Source organism: Mauremys reevesii, linkage group 5 (genome assembly GCF_016161935.1).
Source record: "Mauremys reevesii isolate NIE-2019 linkage group 5, ASM1616193v1, whole genome shotgun sequence".
Taxonomy (NCBI): Eukaryota; Metazoa; Chordata; order Testudines; family Geoemydidae; genus Mauremys; species Mauremys reevesii.
The window spans coordinates 63,458,293-63,475,213 of NC_052627.1; the positions used below are offsets into that span (position 1 = coordinate 63,458,293).

Sequence of the window (16,921 nt, forward strand, 5' to 3'; positions counted from 1 at the left end):
AGTGGGTTACAGATGGCTGTAATCAACCGTAAATCCAATGTCTTTGTTCAGTCCATGATTTTTAGTGGCTAGCAGAAACTAAAAACACCCTATCACTTTTCTCAAAGTGAACATTGTCCTCAATCAGTCCTCAACCTCAAAGGTAACTTGCACAGCAGTTTCAGAAAACAAGTTTGGGATCTTAAATTCATAACTTTGCTAGACACCAAAAATCATGTACTAACCAGAGATGCCAGATTTATGGCTTATTACAACATCTGTAACCTCCTCTTTTTTGTCCTTGTGAAGGTATGAAAGGCAGATTGAGGGACATGTGCATCAACTGGATGTTTCTGCTAAAATGATCAGCAATGAAATAACCATTCTCACAAAGTTAATTATCTTTAAGGTTTCAGAACTGACAATTAAATAAAATGGACAGGGTGGTTCCCACCTCTCAGAACTATCGTGTCCCACTGAGTGCAGATTCAAGATGTCAAAACTGCATCATTTTTATTCAGTTCAAATTATCAAGGCTCTTACAACCGAAAAAGGCAAGAAGCAAGTTTTTAAAAAATTCAAGCTTACATTCTGGAGCACAATACTGCAGCAACAGCTTGCTTTCTTCAGTCAAGAATTGCAGAGTATGTTCAGTCTTGTCTGCATGTCTCTGTGAAGATGCACCTCTACCCTGATATAACACTGTCCTCGGGAGCCAAAAAATCTTACTGCATTATAGGGGAAACTGCGTTATATTGAACTTGCTTTGATCTGCCGAAGTGTGCAGCCCCCTCCCCCTCCGGAGTGCTGTTTTACTGCATTCTATCCAAATTCATGTTATTGCGGGTCGTATTATATCAGGGTAGAGGTGTACCTCAAGTCAGCTGTGGCATCAGCAGCAGTGCTGATGACCTATGCACATAGCGGTAGTCACCTTTTTAGTAATTCAGAGCATAAATAAGCACTTATTAGAATCTGTATTTAGACAGTTATCCTATATAGCCAATGTTATCTGTATATGAAAGCCGGTTTAGAGGCGTATGAGAAAAGAAGATATTTTGTTTATAAAGCTGTTGGGTTTTAACTAAGGTATATTTCAGAGTAGCAGCTGTGTTAGTCTGTATCTGCAAAAAGAACAGGAGTACTTGTGGCACCTTAGAGACTAAAATTTACTTGAGCGTAAGCTTTTGTGGGCTATAGCCCACTTCATTGGATGCATAGACTGGAACATACAGCAAGAAGATATTTATACATACAGAGAACATAAAAAGGTGGAAGTAGCCATACCAACTGTAAGAGGCCAATCAATTGAGATGAGCTATCATCAGCAGGAGGAAAAAAAACTTTTGAAGTGATAATCGAGATGATCCATAGAAGGTGTGAGGATACTTAACATGGGGAAATAGATTCAATTAGTGTAATGGCCCAACCATTCCCAGTCTTTTTTCAAACCTAAGTTAACTGTATCTAATTTGCATATTAATTCAAGTTCAGCAGTCTCTCTTTGGAGTCTGTTTTTGAAGTTTTTTTTGTCGTAAAATTGCCACCTTCAAGTCTGTCACTGAGTGGTTAGAGAGGTTGAAGTGTTCTCCCACTGGTTTTTTTGAATGTTACGATTCCTGATGTCGGATTTGTGTCCATTTATTCTTTTGCGTAGAGACTGTCCGGTTTGGCCAGTGTATATGGCAGAGGGGCATTGCTGGCACATGATGGCATATATCACGTTGATAGATGTGCAGGTGAACGAGCCCCTGATGGCGTGGCTGATGTGATTAGGTTCTGTGATGATGTCACTTGAATAGATATGTGGACAGAGTTGGCATCGGACTTTGTTGCAAGGATAGGTTCCTGGGTTAGTGTTTATGTTGTATGATGTGCGGTTGCTGGTGAGTATTTGCTTCAGGTTGGGGGGCTGTCTGTAAGCGAGGACTGGTCTGTCTCTCAAGATCTGTGCGATTGAGGGATCATCTTTCAGGAGAGGTTGTAGATCTTTGATGCACTGGAGGGGTTTTAGTTGGGGGCTGAAGGTGACGGCTAGTGGCATTCTGTTGTTTTCTTTGTTGGACCTGTCCTGTAGTAGGTGACTTCTGGGTACTCTTCTAGCTCTGTCAGTCTGTTTTTTCACTTCAGCAGGTGGGTATTATAGTTTTAAGAATGCTTGATAGAGTTCTTGTAGGTGTTTGTCTCAGTCTGAGGGATTGGAGCAAATGCGGTTGTATCTTAGAGCTTGGCTGTAGACAATGGATCGTGTGGTGTGTCCTGGATGGAAGCTGGAGGCATGTAGGTAAGTACAGCGGTCAATAGGTTTCTGATAAGGGTGGTGTTTATGTGACCATCGCTTATTAGCACAGGAAATGGACCGCTTGTGTGGATTGGTCTAGGCTGAGGTTGATGGTAGGATGGAAATTGTTAAAATCATGGTGGAATTCTTCAAGGGCTTCTTTCCCACGGGTCCAGATGATGAAGATGTCATCAATGCAGTGCAAGTAGACTAGGGGTGTTAGGGGCCGAGAGCTAAGGAAGCGTTGTTCTAAGTCAGCCATAAAAATGTTGGCATACTGTGGGGCCATGCGGGTACCCATAGCAGTGCCGCTGACTTGAAGGTATATATTGTCGCCAAATGTGAAATAGTTGTGGGTGAGGACAAAATCACAAAGTTCAGCCCCCAGGTTTGCCGTGATATCGGGGATACTGTTCCTGATGGCTTGTAGTCCATCTTTTTGTGGAATGTTGGTGATATAGTTATTAAAACACAAAAAAGTGCCTCCCCCCAACCTATAGATTCAGGTGATAGAGCAAGATATAGCTTAACTTTATTTGCAACTGCCAAATCTTTCCAGGATCTTGTGATTTTTAATAATGGAAAACTGTGTTAGCATACCTAAGGTGACTTACTATCCACTACATAGTTGAACATTTAAGACATAAAGTAAAGACAACTTTCTGTCCTGTATAGGCACTTCTTGCTACTTCAATGTTGAATCTATTGGCTAGGCTGTTGCAGTGCCTAAAGAGGTTGTTGGAATTATTAATATCTGATATTATGAATGTTGATATGGGAAATCACTGAACACTAATTTAACCAGAAACTTCTGTATTAAATCCAAAGACCGAGTGATATTTATACAGTTGCTCTAAATATGCCTAAATAATAAGCAATTTACTATATCCAAACAGTAACAAAACATTTATAACCATTTGTCAAGATACTTACAAATGGGCTAACCCCAGAGGTGCTTAGACCCTTATTGGTCAGCTTATTGGTCAGGCAGGTATTAACAATGAACCCTTTAACAAACAGGTGATGTCATTGCCAATTAGTGACTTAAGCTAAGAATCAATTTGCGCCAGTTCCTGTCTTAATCCAAATAAGATTTACAGCCTCCTTTCTTGTCTCCCCCTCCCCCCCCCCCGAGATTTTTATATTGGGGCTGGTAATGAAGGGAGACCATGCATTTGGTATTTGTTATTACTACTTCAGGGGTAGGCAAACTATGGCACACGTGCCAAAGGCGGCAAGCGAGCTGATTTTCAGTGGCACTCACACTGCCCGGGTCCTGGCCACTGGTCCAGGGGGCTCTGCATTTTAATTTAATTTTAAATGCAGCTTCTTAAACATTCTGAAACCTTATTTACTTTACATACAACAATAGTTTAGTTATATATTATAGACTTAGAGAAAGAGACCTTCTAAAAAGGTTAAAATGTATTATTGGCACGCAAAACCTTAAATTAAAGTGAATAAATGAAGACTCGGCACATCACTTCTGAAAGGTTGCCGATCCCTGTATTACTTCAAGCTGGAGTGTAGCAGCACCTGCAGCACCCCTAGTTCCAGCAACACTGTTCTCCTGCAATCCTTGCTTACCAGCAGAACAGTGGGAAGGAAGGTTTGGGCTTGTTTCTTTTAAAACAGTTTTTCTTTGTTTTATTACTGTAGCTCTTTATTTTATTAGTTACTTTTGGAATGATACATTCTTCCCACACTACGAGTAATAGTTCTTATTCTCACAGTCTTCTTTTACTTGCTGATTGCGGCCTTCTTTCTACTAGCCACAAACTATAAAGCAAATATGGTATTTTCTTAACCAAACTTAAGCTAATGCTAATTCTCAATTTATATTTATGAAACACAGATGAAGTAATTTTCTGGAATATGCAATTTATGGCTATGTGAATTTTGTACTGCATGTTCTCTTTGACAACTTCTAGGTCTAATTTTTACCCCTTACCTTTTTTCTGATGCCTTACTCATTTAGATAGTGGTAAGCCAACAAACACATTTTTGTTCTTGGTCGAGAATGGATTCGGTATGAGAGGAGTTGGCAAACTACATACCTGTCGACAGTACAGCATATCTGATGGATTGGAAATGGCTTTCATGTGACTTGTGCCACAGTAAGATCAGTGTCCTTTGGAAAGAAATACCTTGAAATATTATGTTGCTATAATAAATTTAAATATAAGAAAATCTCATGTCAAATGACTCCTTGATGTTTAAAAATGAAAAGTATAACCGTCTGATAGCATATAAGTAAGCTATGAAAAGGTGCATGTTCAAATGTGAACAAGTTTCATAGCCTGAAATAACATCTATTTAAATGTGCTTTGTGCCATGTTAATTAAGATAATGACAGGGAACAAAAAAATGACTGCACAATTAATTGTAGTGGACCAACCATACTACTCCTGTGTTTTGTTATATTTGGATTTTTTGGAGTTTCTTTATTAAATGTAATGGAAAGAGAGCTGAGTTGAGTTCTTGTTAATTTTACAGAACAAAAAACTGACTTCTCTTTTACTTCTTACATTTGTGTACTGACCTGCACTTCAGGAGCTTGAAGGGTGAAACTTTTGACTGTTTTTGTAGTCTAGCAGTAGAAAATCATAATGTACTACAGGCCATATTTTTAAAAGCAGCAGAGAGTCCTGTGGCACCTTATAGACTAACAGACGTATTGGAGCATGAGCTTTCGTGGGTGAATACACTTCGTCGGATGCATGCTTATGCTCCAATACGTCTGTTAGTCTATAAGGTGCCACAGGACTCTTTGCTGCTTTTACAGATCCAGACTAACACGGCTACCCCTCTGATACTTGACATATTTTTAAAGATATCTAGGTGTCTTAGTGACATACGAAGTGCCTAGTGGGATTTTAAGACGTCAATGGGAGTTAGGTGCCGAGGTGCTTTTGAAAATTCCACTAGGTGTCTAATAAAAATCTGGCCCTCCATCCTTGGTAGTAATAAAACCACCATGATGATGGTATTTTTGTGGCAACTCTGATGGGTGACCGATATTTACCACAGATGTTAATTTGTTTTTGTTTCTGAGAGTTGTCATGGCAGCAAATCAGCCTGCTTGCTATTGTAGCAGCAAGTGCTCACACACCATTAAACTCATCAGTGCAGTGATCTCAGCTCCTTCTTAACATATAATTTATAGAAATGTTTCTCTTCCTTTTGGGTATCTAGTGCAGAACTTCAGCTTGTAAAGAAATTTTTTTTTTCTGGCACTGTCCAGTCACTAACACACTTCAAGTATGGAAACACCAGAAGTAATAGGTGCATGCTACTTCTAGGGACGATTGATTGTTCTAAATGCTGATTAAAGTGTTTCCCTTAATCCACATAAGAAAAATGTAGAAAACAGGTAAAGTTGCCTGTTTGAGTTTCAGCACTCAGGACAGTACTGAAAAAGAGGCAGTGACCCACAGCACTCCTAGGAATTGCAAAAAACATCCTGTTGAATCTGTTTTCAGAATGTTTTATCTTTAAAGTTGTAGATGCTTTCATATCCTACAGGAGAAGTTAGATAATACTTAATGGATTCGGCATGAGAGGAGTTGGCAAACTAAAGTTGACTGTGTAGCACCATTGCATTTGAGTTCAGTGCACTGGTAAAATTAATAGTGAATTTAGCTCTGCTAATGTGAATAATGCAGTTTTATTCAAATACTTTCAGATGTCTTTTATTGGGGAAAGATTACTTTGTAGCCTAATGTACCTCAGTTAGAATGGAGATATAGTAGCATGAAATATACCTTTAAAATATTCTAATTTCAGCTCAGAATGCATAACTTTGTATTACATACATTTATTTTTATTTACATACTGACATTTGTAGAAAGCTCAGATCTCTGCCATCATAAATCATTTCCATTTAAAAAACAAATGGTGGTTAGTAGTTCTAGAACATCTGATTTTGAATATCTGTTGGTTATTGTCACTGATTTGACCTCCACAATCAGTATATTTGAGTTTTATTCCCTTGAATAATGGGCAGACAGCTAGCTTTATAAATGATATAGGGTCACTGAACAGATATTAAACTTAAAAGGGAGCAAATACTTGGCCTACTGAGCTTGACAGTTTTGTTTTTCCAACATCGTCAGAACCTAAAAGTCAGTGCAACCCTAAAATAGTATACCAATATGTGTATGCAGTGAATGGAAAAATAGGTAAAACATTTTTACTACAAGATTCTAGGGGATGGTTATTAACATATTTAAGGGAAGAGAGGCATACAATATTTTAAATTTGTAAATAACTCAAGAAAGACCTTCATAATTATGGACTATGTGCAGTCAGTAGGAGACATCTTTCGTGGTAAACCATTTTGTCTATGGGAGGACACAATATCTAAGAACAGAGATCTCACTCCAGAACTTGTGCTTTTGTGTTAAGTCATTTGTCTGACTTTTGAGAGTCTCCAGAGGAGACAAGAAATGCACAACTGCACCCTATAATTTTCTCTGTTCATTAGCTTTTTGCTGAGTGTAAGAGGTGGCAGGCTTTAATTTCCCATCTAGCCTTTTCACATTTATCCCCCATCTTATGGGATCATTATAATCATGAATGTCTTAATTTCGTCTTTATTCTGTTAAAAGCTTTAGCAGCAGCATGATATATTGAATCAATTGTGTTGATCTGAATGTTTAAAATCTGCTAGTGTGAGTAGATCATTAAACCTTCCAGTAGCACACTCATATTTGAACAGGTTGTGCTGGTGAGACTGAAAAATGGTTTTGAGAAACTAGTAATGTCTGCTAATTCTTTGTGCATGTATGTTACCAGGTGAGACTTCCTACAAAACAAAAGTAGATGTTTTTTCCTCTGGTTTGCATTAGAAAAACATTGAGTAAATGTAATAAAATAAACATGCAGTGGTATCTATTTTTTGTCAAAAAAAGCTAACTGTGAACAGAGTTTAATTGTAGCACAAGAAGGTTTATTTGGTGAAAGACTGCCTTTCTTCCTGTCCATCCCCATGTCTCCTATGACGGCATCCAAGGATGTCTCTCTCTGATACGAAAGGCACTGGTATTTGTGCAAAGTTAGGGTCTCTGGAAGGCCTCATTTTCATTTTCTGCTGGGAACAGCTGCAGCAAAACAAAGAACACAGGATTGTTTGATACAATATCTCTAACAGGGTAATTGCAACTTTCCTGTTTCCCTTCTAGTTTGCTTAACTAAAGCAGAGGAGGTGAATAATCATCTTGGAATGCAGCACTGTAACCTATCTGCTGGGTGATAAATGCTGATTTCCAAATGGATTAGCACTCTGAAGCCTGCTTATAGTGGAGTCAAATTTCATCATAAACTATGTGAAACTTCATTCAAAGGTCCACACTATAGGTTTGTCTTGATCAGGATAAAATGAACATATTAGTTAACACAGCCAAGGCACCGTTCGCTCCTGCTACGATGGTCTATCTGCTTCCACTGGCTCCAACAGTACCGCCGATGGAACTGGTGTCAAAGTTTTTGTCTTTGGAGGAGTTGGATGAAGAGCAGGGACAACCCATCCCCTACCACCACTCTGGGTACTTAGCGAGTTTGTCTGCATTGTGGCAATATCCTCCACTCCAACTGACAAGGAGCCTCTGCTTCGAACCACAACATTCTCTGGCTCCATCATCCTGGCCCCAATATTCATCCTTGGAATCTGCCTGTTTTGCGAGGGACACTTTGCCTCTCTCCCCGTCTCTAGAGTTCTTGAGTAGATGCTCAGAGCTGATGGAGGAAGAGCCAGTCAGTCCGATTCAGATGGTACTGCCAGAGCAGGAGCAATTCCCATTCGTCCTCACCAGATGCTGCAGTGGCTTTGGCATTCCCCTTGTCTCCAGATGACTTTGGGTATTTCCAGGATCTCCTGTGTAGGGTAGCAGGTGAACTTCACATCCCACTGGAGGAGATCCAAGATATATAAAATAAGCTACTGGACATCCTTCGCCTATTAGCATCGGGTAGAGTTGCTCTGCCAATCAAGAATGCCATCCTCGAGCCAGCTAGAACAGCGTGGCATAAATCAGTCACATGTATGCCTACCCTCAAAAGGGCAGAAAAGCTGAGGGGTCTGAGTTTCTTTTCTCACTTCTCCCCAATTTGCTTGGTCCAGAAAGCAGCACCTGCACTCCACTTGAGCCAATAAGGAGGGCAAGTGGTTGGACCTTTTTGGGCCGCAAGGTCCTCTCTTCAGATAGCCTTCAGTTCAGGATTTCAAATGATCAGCCATAGCTTGCCAAATAAGATTTCCTGAATTACAGCAAACTGGAGGAATTTACTGAAAAACCGCCACACAACTGGGCCTGATTCTAGGCAATGTAGGAGGAAGGGGGAATGGGTGGCAATGACAGCACTTAAATTAGCGGTAGATGCGGCAGGCACTTCATCGTGCTGTATAGCTACAGGCATTGTCGTGTGGAGGGAATTGTGCCTCCATTCCCCTGGTTTCCCCAGGGAAGTACAAAATGCAATTGAAGACCTCCAAAAACTGACTATTCCCTCCACATCCTCAAGGATTCAAGAGCTACACTTGGTTCCTTGGTATTTACACATCTGTGCCAAAGTGTAAATTCTACTGCCTTTCACCCACACAATGTTATAGGACTTACAAGTTTTTCCATTAGGGGCCTTACGAATCACCACACAAGCATCAACATTTCCAAAGATCTTGCCCTCTGCCTTCACAGCCTTCCTCCTCTCACATGCAACCTGCACAGAAATGATATTTCTGAGGAAACAGAGAGCCATCAACCACCTTGCCTACTGCCATACAGCCTCCCCACTCCCTTTGGAGGTGATCTAGCACTTTTTCTACCAGCGTAGTGCAATATCAATGGACAAATGTGTGCTAAACATCATCCACCATGGCTATACAATCGAGTTCATCATGCTACCTGATCCACAGGCACTCCCCCCTTTCCCATATCCTTCCTCGGGGACCACTCTCACAACAGCATCGTCATCCAAGAGGTGAACTCCTTACTACAAAGAGGAGTGATAGAGCAGGTCCCTCCGGAATACCAAGGGATGCGTTCTACTCAACTTACTTCCTGATACCGAAAAAGAAGGGTGGGTGGAGGCCAGTTCTGGATCTATGCCTTCTCAATCACTTTGTTCGCAAGCACAATTTTTGTATGGTCACACTAGCAGTGATCACTCTCAGGGCAATGCCCTTGTGTTGTTACCAGTCCAAGTGGAAATGCTTTGCCTCCTGGGTACAACAAAAAGGGATGTTCCCCAGAAGTGGTGGGGATTCCCCTTGTCCTGGACTATCTCCTGTCTTTGAAGGCATCGGGTCTTGCTCTCAATTCCTTCAAGGTCCACGTATTGGCAATTGATGTGGTTTCACACACAGCCTCGCCCCTGCCATGGAAGAACATTCTGTCTTTACTCATCTGTTTGAGGGTGAGGTTTTGGAAAGGCCTCATCAGTACCTTCAGACACATACAACCCGTCGCTCCACAGTAGGACCTTAACCTGGTTCTATCTGTACTTACAAAACCACCATTTGAACCTCTGGAATCATGTGTTATGCCCCTCTTTTGCATGAAAGTCACCTTCCTTGTTGCTATCACTTCAGTAAAAAGGGTAGGTGAGTTTGGGGCCATGAGGGCCCATGTTAATCAACCCCTCCACTTCCCCAAGCAGCACACCTGAGAAGAGGACCAACGACTCCACTCCCTCGATGTGCATTTGGCCTTGGCCTTCTACCTGCAGAGAATGAGACCGATCAGGAAATCCCCCAGGCTATTTGTAGCAATAGCTGAAAGAGTTAAGGGTCAGGCAATATTCACACAGACTGTCCATGTGGATTTTGGAGTTCATTACACTCTATCAAATTATCTGGCCTGCCTGGGCCCTCTGATGAGAGAGCCCATTTCACGAGAATCCAAGCTTCAACCATGGCCTCCCTGCAGAATGCTTGTCCAGGACATATTTAGAGCGGCAACGTAGGGTTCAGAACACACCTTTGCTATGCATTATGTCTTGGCGCAAGACTAGGCAGTGGTTGCTTCCTTGGTGCGGCTGTCCTTCGCTCTGCCTTCCCATCTTCATCCTTGTACCCTTTGCTGAATTAGGTACAATTTGCTAATCACCTTCAGTGGAATTCAGTAGGGACCATCACTTAAAGAAGAGAAGGTTACTTTCTTGTAATTGGAAGTTCTTTGAGATGTGTAGTCCCTATCTGTATTCCACTTCCCGCCCTCTTTCCCCTTTGTGGTGGAGAAGGAACTGGAGATGCATTCGGTTTGTCCCGTCCTTTATTGCTTTGTATGAAACCATGAGGTAAGTCAGGGTGCAGGTGTGGACCAACGGACACTACTACTTTTAAATTCTCCAGCTCTGGACGCATGGTGCACAGGCGTAACCCCCTCAGAGGAATACAGATGGGGGCCAGACATGTCAGTTATAGGTAAGTAACCTTCACTTCTAGACAGGCAAGTTGTGCTTAAGCACTTCTAACTGGAGTTAGCATATGTCTATGCTGCAAAGACTCCTCTGTGGCAGTGAGTCTTAGAGGAAGTGGCCAGGCTCCAAGACCCTCCCACTCACCAGGTTTCAGAGCCTAGGCTCCAACCTGAGTCCGAACGCCGACGCTGCTACTTTTAGCCCCTCAGCATGAGCCCCATGTTAGGCCTGGGGCCCCATGAGCCCCATGTTAGGCATGAGCCCCATGTTAGGCCTAGTCAGTTAATCAAGGCTTTCATTTCTGCAGGTCTTGTTATTGTGGGTTTTTCTTTCTCTCTCTCTCTCTCTCTCTCTCTCATATTATAGATATACCCTAATTATGCTGGCTTAAAATATGTTTAAAAAATGAAAACCCCCATTTTACCCTACTCAGACAAAACCCTATGAAACGTTATCAATTCTGAACACAATTGTCATCAAATGGTTGTCTTTACTAGAAGACCGCATTGAGTTAGAACATGGCTTCTCAAAATTACATTACCTAACTCAGTGGTTCTCAAACTTTTTATATTGGTTACCCCTTTCACATAGCAAGCCTCTGAGTGCGACCCCCCATTAGAAATTAAAAGCATATGTTTATATATAAATGTAGGCGCCCCCTTCACCCCTGGCCCCCAGGGCTCCCCATGCCCATGGGGGAAACTGACCTGCCTGCATGGAGGCACTGGTATTGCTTCTCACTCTCCCACATGGCCTGTATAAGGGGAGAGTGCAATATCCAGGGGCGGCTCCAGGCCCCAGCACGCCAAGCGCGTGCTTGGGGCGGCATGCCACGGGGGGCGCTTTGCCGGTCGCCGGGAGGGCGGCAGGCAGGGTGCCTTCGGCAGCATGCCTGCGGAGGGCCCACTGGTCCTGCGCTTCGGTGGAGCCGTGGGACCATCGGACCCTCCGCAGGCGCTCCTGCGGGAGGTCCACCGGAGCCGCAGGACCGGCAACCAGCAGAGCGCCTCCCGCGGCATGCTGCCGTGCTTGGGGCGGCGAAATGTCTAGAGCCGCCCCTGGCAATATCTGGGCTCCCTGCATCCAGGTTCCTTTCCCCACCTGAGCTGTGTAAGGGGAGGGCAGAGAGCAGCAGCTCCTGATCAGACATACCAAACCTGCAAAGAAAGCACAGAAATTGGGCTCGTTTTTGGCTTGTGAGTTGATTGTTGGCTAGTGTTTGACTTGTAGCTTGTTGCTTGTTTGGCTTGTAGCTTGTTGCTTCCTTTTTTGGATCAGTTCCCAGGAAGCAGAGGCAAGGCAGGCCCACCTCAGTCCCAGACTGCACGCTCAGGGGATCTAGTCACAGAGTGTTGGGGTTCTTAAGGATTGGCTTGTTTTGGCCTTGTTTTGAAATGGGGTTAGCTTGATTTTTGGCTTATTGTGAAAGTTGGAGTGCTTATTTACTGCATGAAAGTTGGCAACTGTGCTCCTTTTGCTCGCCTCACAGCACAGCACAGGTAGGAAAAGTGACCTGGATGCAGGGAGCCCTGGTGTTGTTCCTTGCTTCCTCCCTCACAGCCCTCTAGGGGGGCACGCAGCAAGTTTTTGGGGGGTGAGCAGTATCTGTGTCATCCCTTGCCCCCACCCCCTATGTTCCTACACTGGGAGGAAGCAGCCCTGTGCCTTTGGCTGGGGTCAGAGCTCACAGCTCGTGACCCCCACATAACCATGTCATAACCCCCTGAGGGGTGGTGGCCGCCAGTTTGAGAACCAGTGACCTAGCATGATGTTGACCATGGCCTTGACCATGTTGACCATTGACCATAGTCAATGAAGACAGGGACAACTCACATTCAACATAGTATCACGTGGTTCCGGTAGTTTGTACATTTTACAGCATTGGGCCTCAGCATTATTGGTGTCAAACTTACACAAGAGAAGTTCTGGATGAATGCTGCAGCACAGAAGTGTTACAACAAGGTTTACATCCTATGACTGAATTAAATCAGTGTGAACAGTTAACAGTTTCAGTTTACATGTGTAGTTTTGTTTCTCTACCAGTAGCTTGTAATTATTGTATATATTTTATTTCAATTTTAATTATAACTTATTTTGAAACATTTGTTACAAATAAGTGTTTACATTTTTTCTGACAGATTTGCTTTTATACTCAACATCTTTTATGATTTGATTTAAGAGACTGTATTTGCAAAATACTAGCTATGCAGAATATTTGGCACATTTTCATACATGTGACCATTTTGGCCTCTGTTTTGTTTATATTTGACTTGTACTAAAATGTTTGAGTGCTTTATTGCACAGCTTAGCTAAAATGTTTTTACTTGTATACTTCCTAATTTAGATATTATCGTAGATGACTGTTCACAATTTTAGCAATTTGATCTTTTGTACCTACTGCAGAAATATTTAGTTTTATTACTCTTAGATATTTTCATAGCACTTTTATTTACCTAGTTAGTTGCTGGCTAAGAATAACAACTCTTGCTCTGAAGAGTTTATGATTTTACACGACTATTTCCAAGTGGTTAATTTTAAAACATTGAATTTTTTAAATTTTTTTTGGTGTATTTGGTAAGTATTTTCTCTTTCAAATTTTAAGAGCCAAATTTCTGATGACGCTTCAGTGCATTGCAGAAGTTGTAAGTCTATTTGGATTGCAGGCAGTGTGAATTCATGCAGAATTTGGCTGTAAAGAAATGAATAAAATATAAAATATTCTGAATCTGTGTAGGGTCTGGCCTTAAACGAAAGTTTGGACTCCTCGGGTATTAACGTGTTAATAGAATGTGACAAGTTAAGACACGGTTGGCTTAGATATGGCTTATATACTGTTGCTGACAATGGCAGCTAATAGTATTTCACTCCTGCCAACAGGCTAACAGATGGTTGTCCCTATAAACAGGCTGAAGCACTGTTTTGTTGTGCAAATGAGTGCCCCTCCCCCACTTTATGTATCTGAGTTAGTCAGTCCTCCTTCCGCTATGCTATCTGTTGCACTCATGTATCAGAGGGGTAGCCGTGTTTGTCTGGATCTGTAAAAGCAGCAAAGAATCCTGTGGCACCTTATAGACTAACAGACGTTTTAGAGTATGAGCTTTCGTGGGTGAATACTTGCATCCGACGAAGTGGGTATTCACCCACGAAAGCTCATGCTCCAAAATGTCTGTTAGTCTATAAGGTGCCACAGGATTCTTTGCTGCTGTTGCACTCATATTGCTGTTACTACTCTGGGTATGTCTACACCAGAGATAAACCACTTTTGGCTTGTCCGTGGGGTCAGCTTAGGATAAACTATAAATGATTTTTTCTTGGAACAAATATTTAGGGAGTGTTCACATTAGTCTTTATAAAGGTGTTAACTGACTTTATGGGCAATTGATTAATTCAAGATAAAAAACATCTCGTGTATGTCCTGCATAGACACACACTATGCTGTTTAAAGGATGTGATGTGATAAATGGCCTGTTTACATCACCCAATCCCTATGTTTAAATGTAAAATTTAAATATGTAAAAATGCTATGGTTTTAGGACAGATCTGAACTAAAAAGAGAAAATAGATAGGGAAACAACTGCATTAACCTCTTTATCCCAGCAGTTTAGTCCAGGGGTCTCAAACTCAAATGACCACGAGGGCCACCTGAAGACTGGTGCATTGAACTGAGGGCTGCATCACTGACACCCCCGCCCTTGCTGCCTCTGGCCCCGCCCCCACTCCACCCCTTCCATTAGTGCCCGCCCCTGCCCCACATCTTTCCACCCTTTCCCTGCCCCAATCCAACCCTGTCCCTGAAGTCCCCACCCCAACGCTGCCCCCAGGGGGAGCAAGTGGTGCGCAAGGTGCGGCAGGGGGCTCAGGGCATAGTCTTGGTGGGTGGAGTGCAAGAGGGTGAGGGGTGCGGCAGGTGGCTCAGGGTAGGGAGTGCAGGAGGGGTGCAGGATGCGGCAGGGGGCTCAGGGCAGGGGGTTGGGGTGTGGGATGTGGCAGGGGGCTTAGGGCAGCGGTTGGGGTGCAGGAGGTGTGTGGGATGTGGCAGAGGGCTCAGGGCAGGGAGTTTGGGTGTAGGGTGCAGGCTCCAGCCCAGCGCCGCTTACCTAGAGCGGCTCCGGGGTTGCAGCGGTGTGCACCAGGGCCAGGGCAGGCTCCCTGCCTGCCCTGGCCCCGTGCTGCTCCATTCCAGGAAGCAGCTGGAACTGTGTCCCTGCAGCCCCTGGGGGAGGGGCTCAGAGTTCCGTGCGTGAGCTGCTCTTGCCGCTCCTCTAGGTACCGCCCATGAAGCTCCCATTGGCCGCGGTTCCCTGTTCCCAGCCAATGGGAGCTGCAGGGGGCGGTGCCTGGAAGGAGGCAATGCAGGAGTCCTCTGCCTCCTTCCTCCTCCCGGCCCAAAGGGGCGTGCTACCAGCTGCTTCAGACAGCAGTGCAGGGGTTGCAACGCCACAGGGGGCAATCCCGTGGGTAGGTGGGGGGGGGCGCGGGGAGCTTGGTGGACCACATGCAAGAGCCCCGTGGGCCGCGTGTTTGAGACCCCTGGTTTAATCTCTGACTGTTGGAGAAAATTGCACAGGAGAATGAGGCTATCTATTTACACCATATCATTGATATACTAGAACATATTTAATCTTAATTTCTAAATCCTTAACCAAGTGAGCAAGATCTTAGAAATTGGCAGTATTACATGGTGAGATCCTGCCCATTTGGAAGTAATATTCAATTGTTGGCTTTGGGACTCAAAGATAACCTTTTTGAAGAATGAATTGTTTGCTGCAATCAAATATTTGTCCCAATTTTAAATTATACATTACAAAAACAAAAACAAAAAAGATAAAGACCATATAAAGAGGTTTCTGTGTGAAGCAATATGAAGGGGTCAGCTGAAAATTAAAATTAGACATGAGCTCAAGGATTCAAAACAAACTCATAAAACTGCAGGCTCAAAAAAAATCAGTTGGATAATATTGGGGAAAATGAATATGCTTGATAACAAGTGCTACCAAAAAAGAATTTTTATGAAAAACACACAATTATTTGTCTTGAAAGTTTAAAGGTGGCCAAGAGCAATGAATTATTCTGCTTGATGAAAATAAGCAATGATAACATATCCTAATGAAATATGCTATAGTGATCTGTACACTTCAGAAACTCCACGCTCTTGAGGTAATTGAAAAATATGTGGAAGTATAAGCTTGCCAGAGATATAAGAACGGTAAAGATACTTTAGATGAAGAAATGAGGGAGATTCTAGAGGCAGTAGCGCAAATGAAGAATGGCAGAATTCCAGGAAGGTATGATGCCTTTCCAACTGAACCGTGAAAGATATTTAAGGAGTTCTTAGCAGGCTGTTTAGCAGATACCTCTAATGCTCTTCTATTGGGGCAGGAATTTCCTCAGTTTATGAAAACTACTGTTGTATTTATCCCTGAGGTTAGGAAAAAAATATTGCCTCTTGTGGACCTTACAGGTGTATGTTATTGGTGAGCCATAATCTAATGTTCCTAGCAAACAAATATTAGCCACCTGTTTGCAGTCCATTCTGCCTGTCTGTTTATGTCTGGATCAAACTATGTTCAGTAAGGATGGGAAATGATTGAAAGTCCAAGCATACTTAAAATAATTCATATCACCTTATCAAAAGGCCATCCATTTTTCTTGTTACCTTTGATGTAGAAAAAGCTTTTAATAGGATTGAGAGGAATTTTTTTGTTTGTTTGTCCTTCTGCCCCTTAGTTCCTCAAATGGATTTTGCTGTAGCAGATATGGTCACACTTAAAGTGGAGGATTTAAAAAAAAAAGGAAGTTATTGTTATGGAAAAATCCAATGCCTCAAATATATATGTGGTGTATGACAAATATGTTGTTACTATGCAATACTCAGCATTTGCTAACAAAATCCATCACACTTGATCTTTCTTTTTAATATTAAAAAATTGGAGACTTACCTGGGTTTATATGTGATTGAAGACAGAACTGCCATTCTGTTTAAGACAAATCACAGAAACATGTCTTGGGAGATGTAAAGAAGTTTCATTCTGTGATGTGATGCCTTTCCAGATGAGTTTTGCAAGATATTTGCAATGTTGTTTTAGCCATGTTGCTCCTAGGATATTAGAGAGACAGATTGGTGAGGGAAGTTGCTATTTCAGGTGGCAAAGCTTTTCTCTTTCACCAACAGAAGTTGGTTCAATAAAAGATATTACCTCACCCACCCTGCCTCTCTCATTTTTCAAGATATGTAAGGTCTTA

General features: G+C 42.6%; 1 protein-coding gene and 1 long non-coding RNA gene across 12 annotated transcripts in view; one reads left to right on the top strand and one right to left on the bottom strand.

Annotated features, from left to right (window-relative positions):
* RAPGEF2 (Rap guanine nucleotide exchange factor 2) overlaps nt 1–16,921 on the top strand; it is a 292,166-nt gene that overhangs the window by 78,721 nt on the left and 196,524 nt on the right. The window lies entirely within an intron of this gene.
* Nucleotides 4,317–16,921, bottom strand: part of LOC120405560 — an 83,567-nt gene continuing 70,962 nt past the window's right edge. The window contains exons 2-3 of one of the 2 annotated variants that reach the window (XR_005598670.1): nt 16,618–16,775; nt 4,317–4,391 (exon numbers count right to left, since the gene is read on the bottom strand). This is a non-coding gene — a long non-coding RNA (uncharacterized LOC120405560). Of the gene's footprint in view, nt 4,392–7,152; nt 7,363–16,617; nt 16,776–16,921 lie in introns of those variants that run through there. The other variant, XR_005598669.1, reaches the window with a different exon arrangement.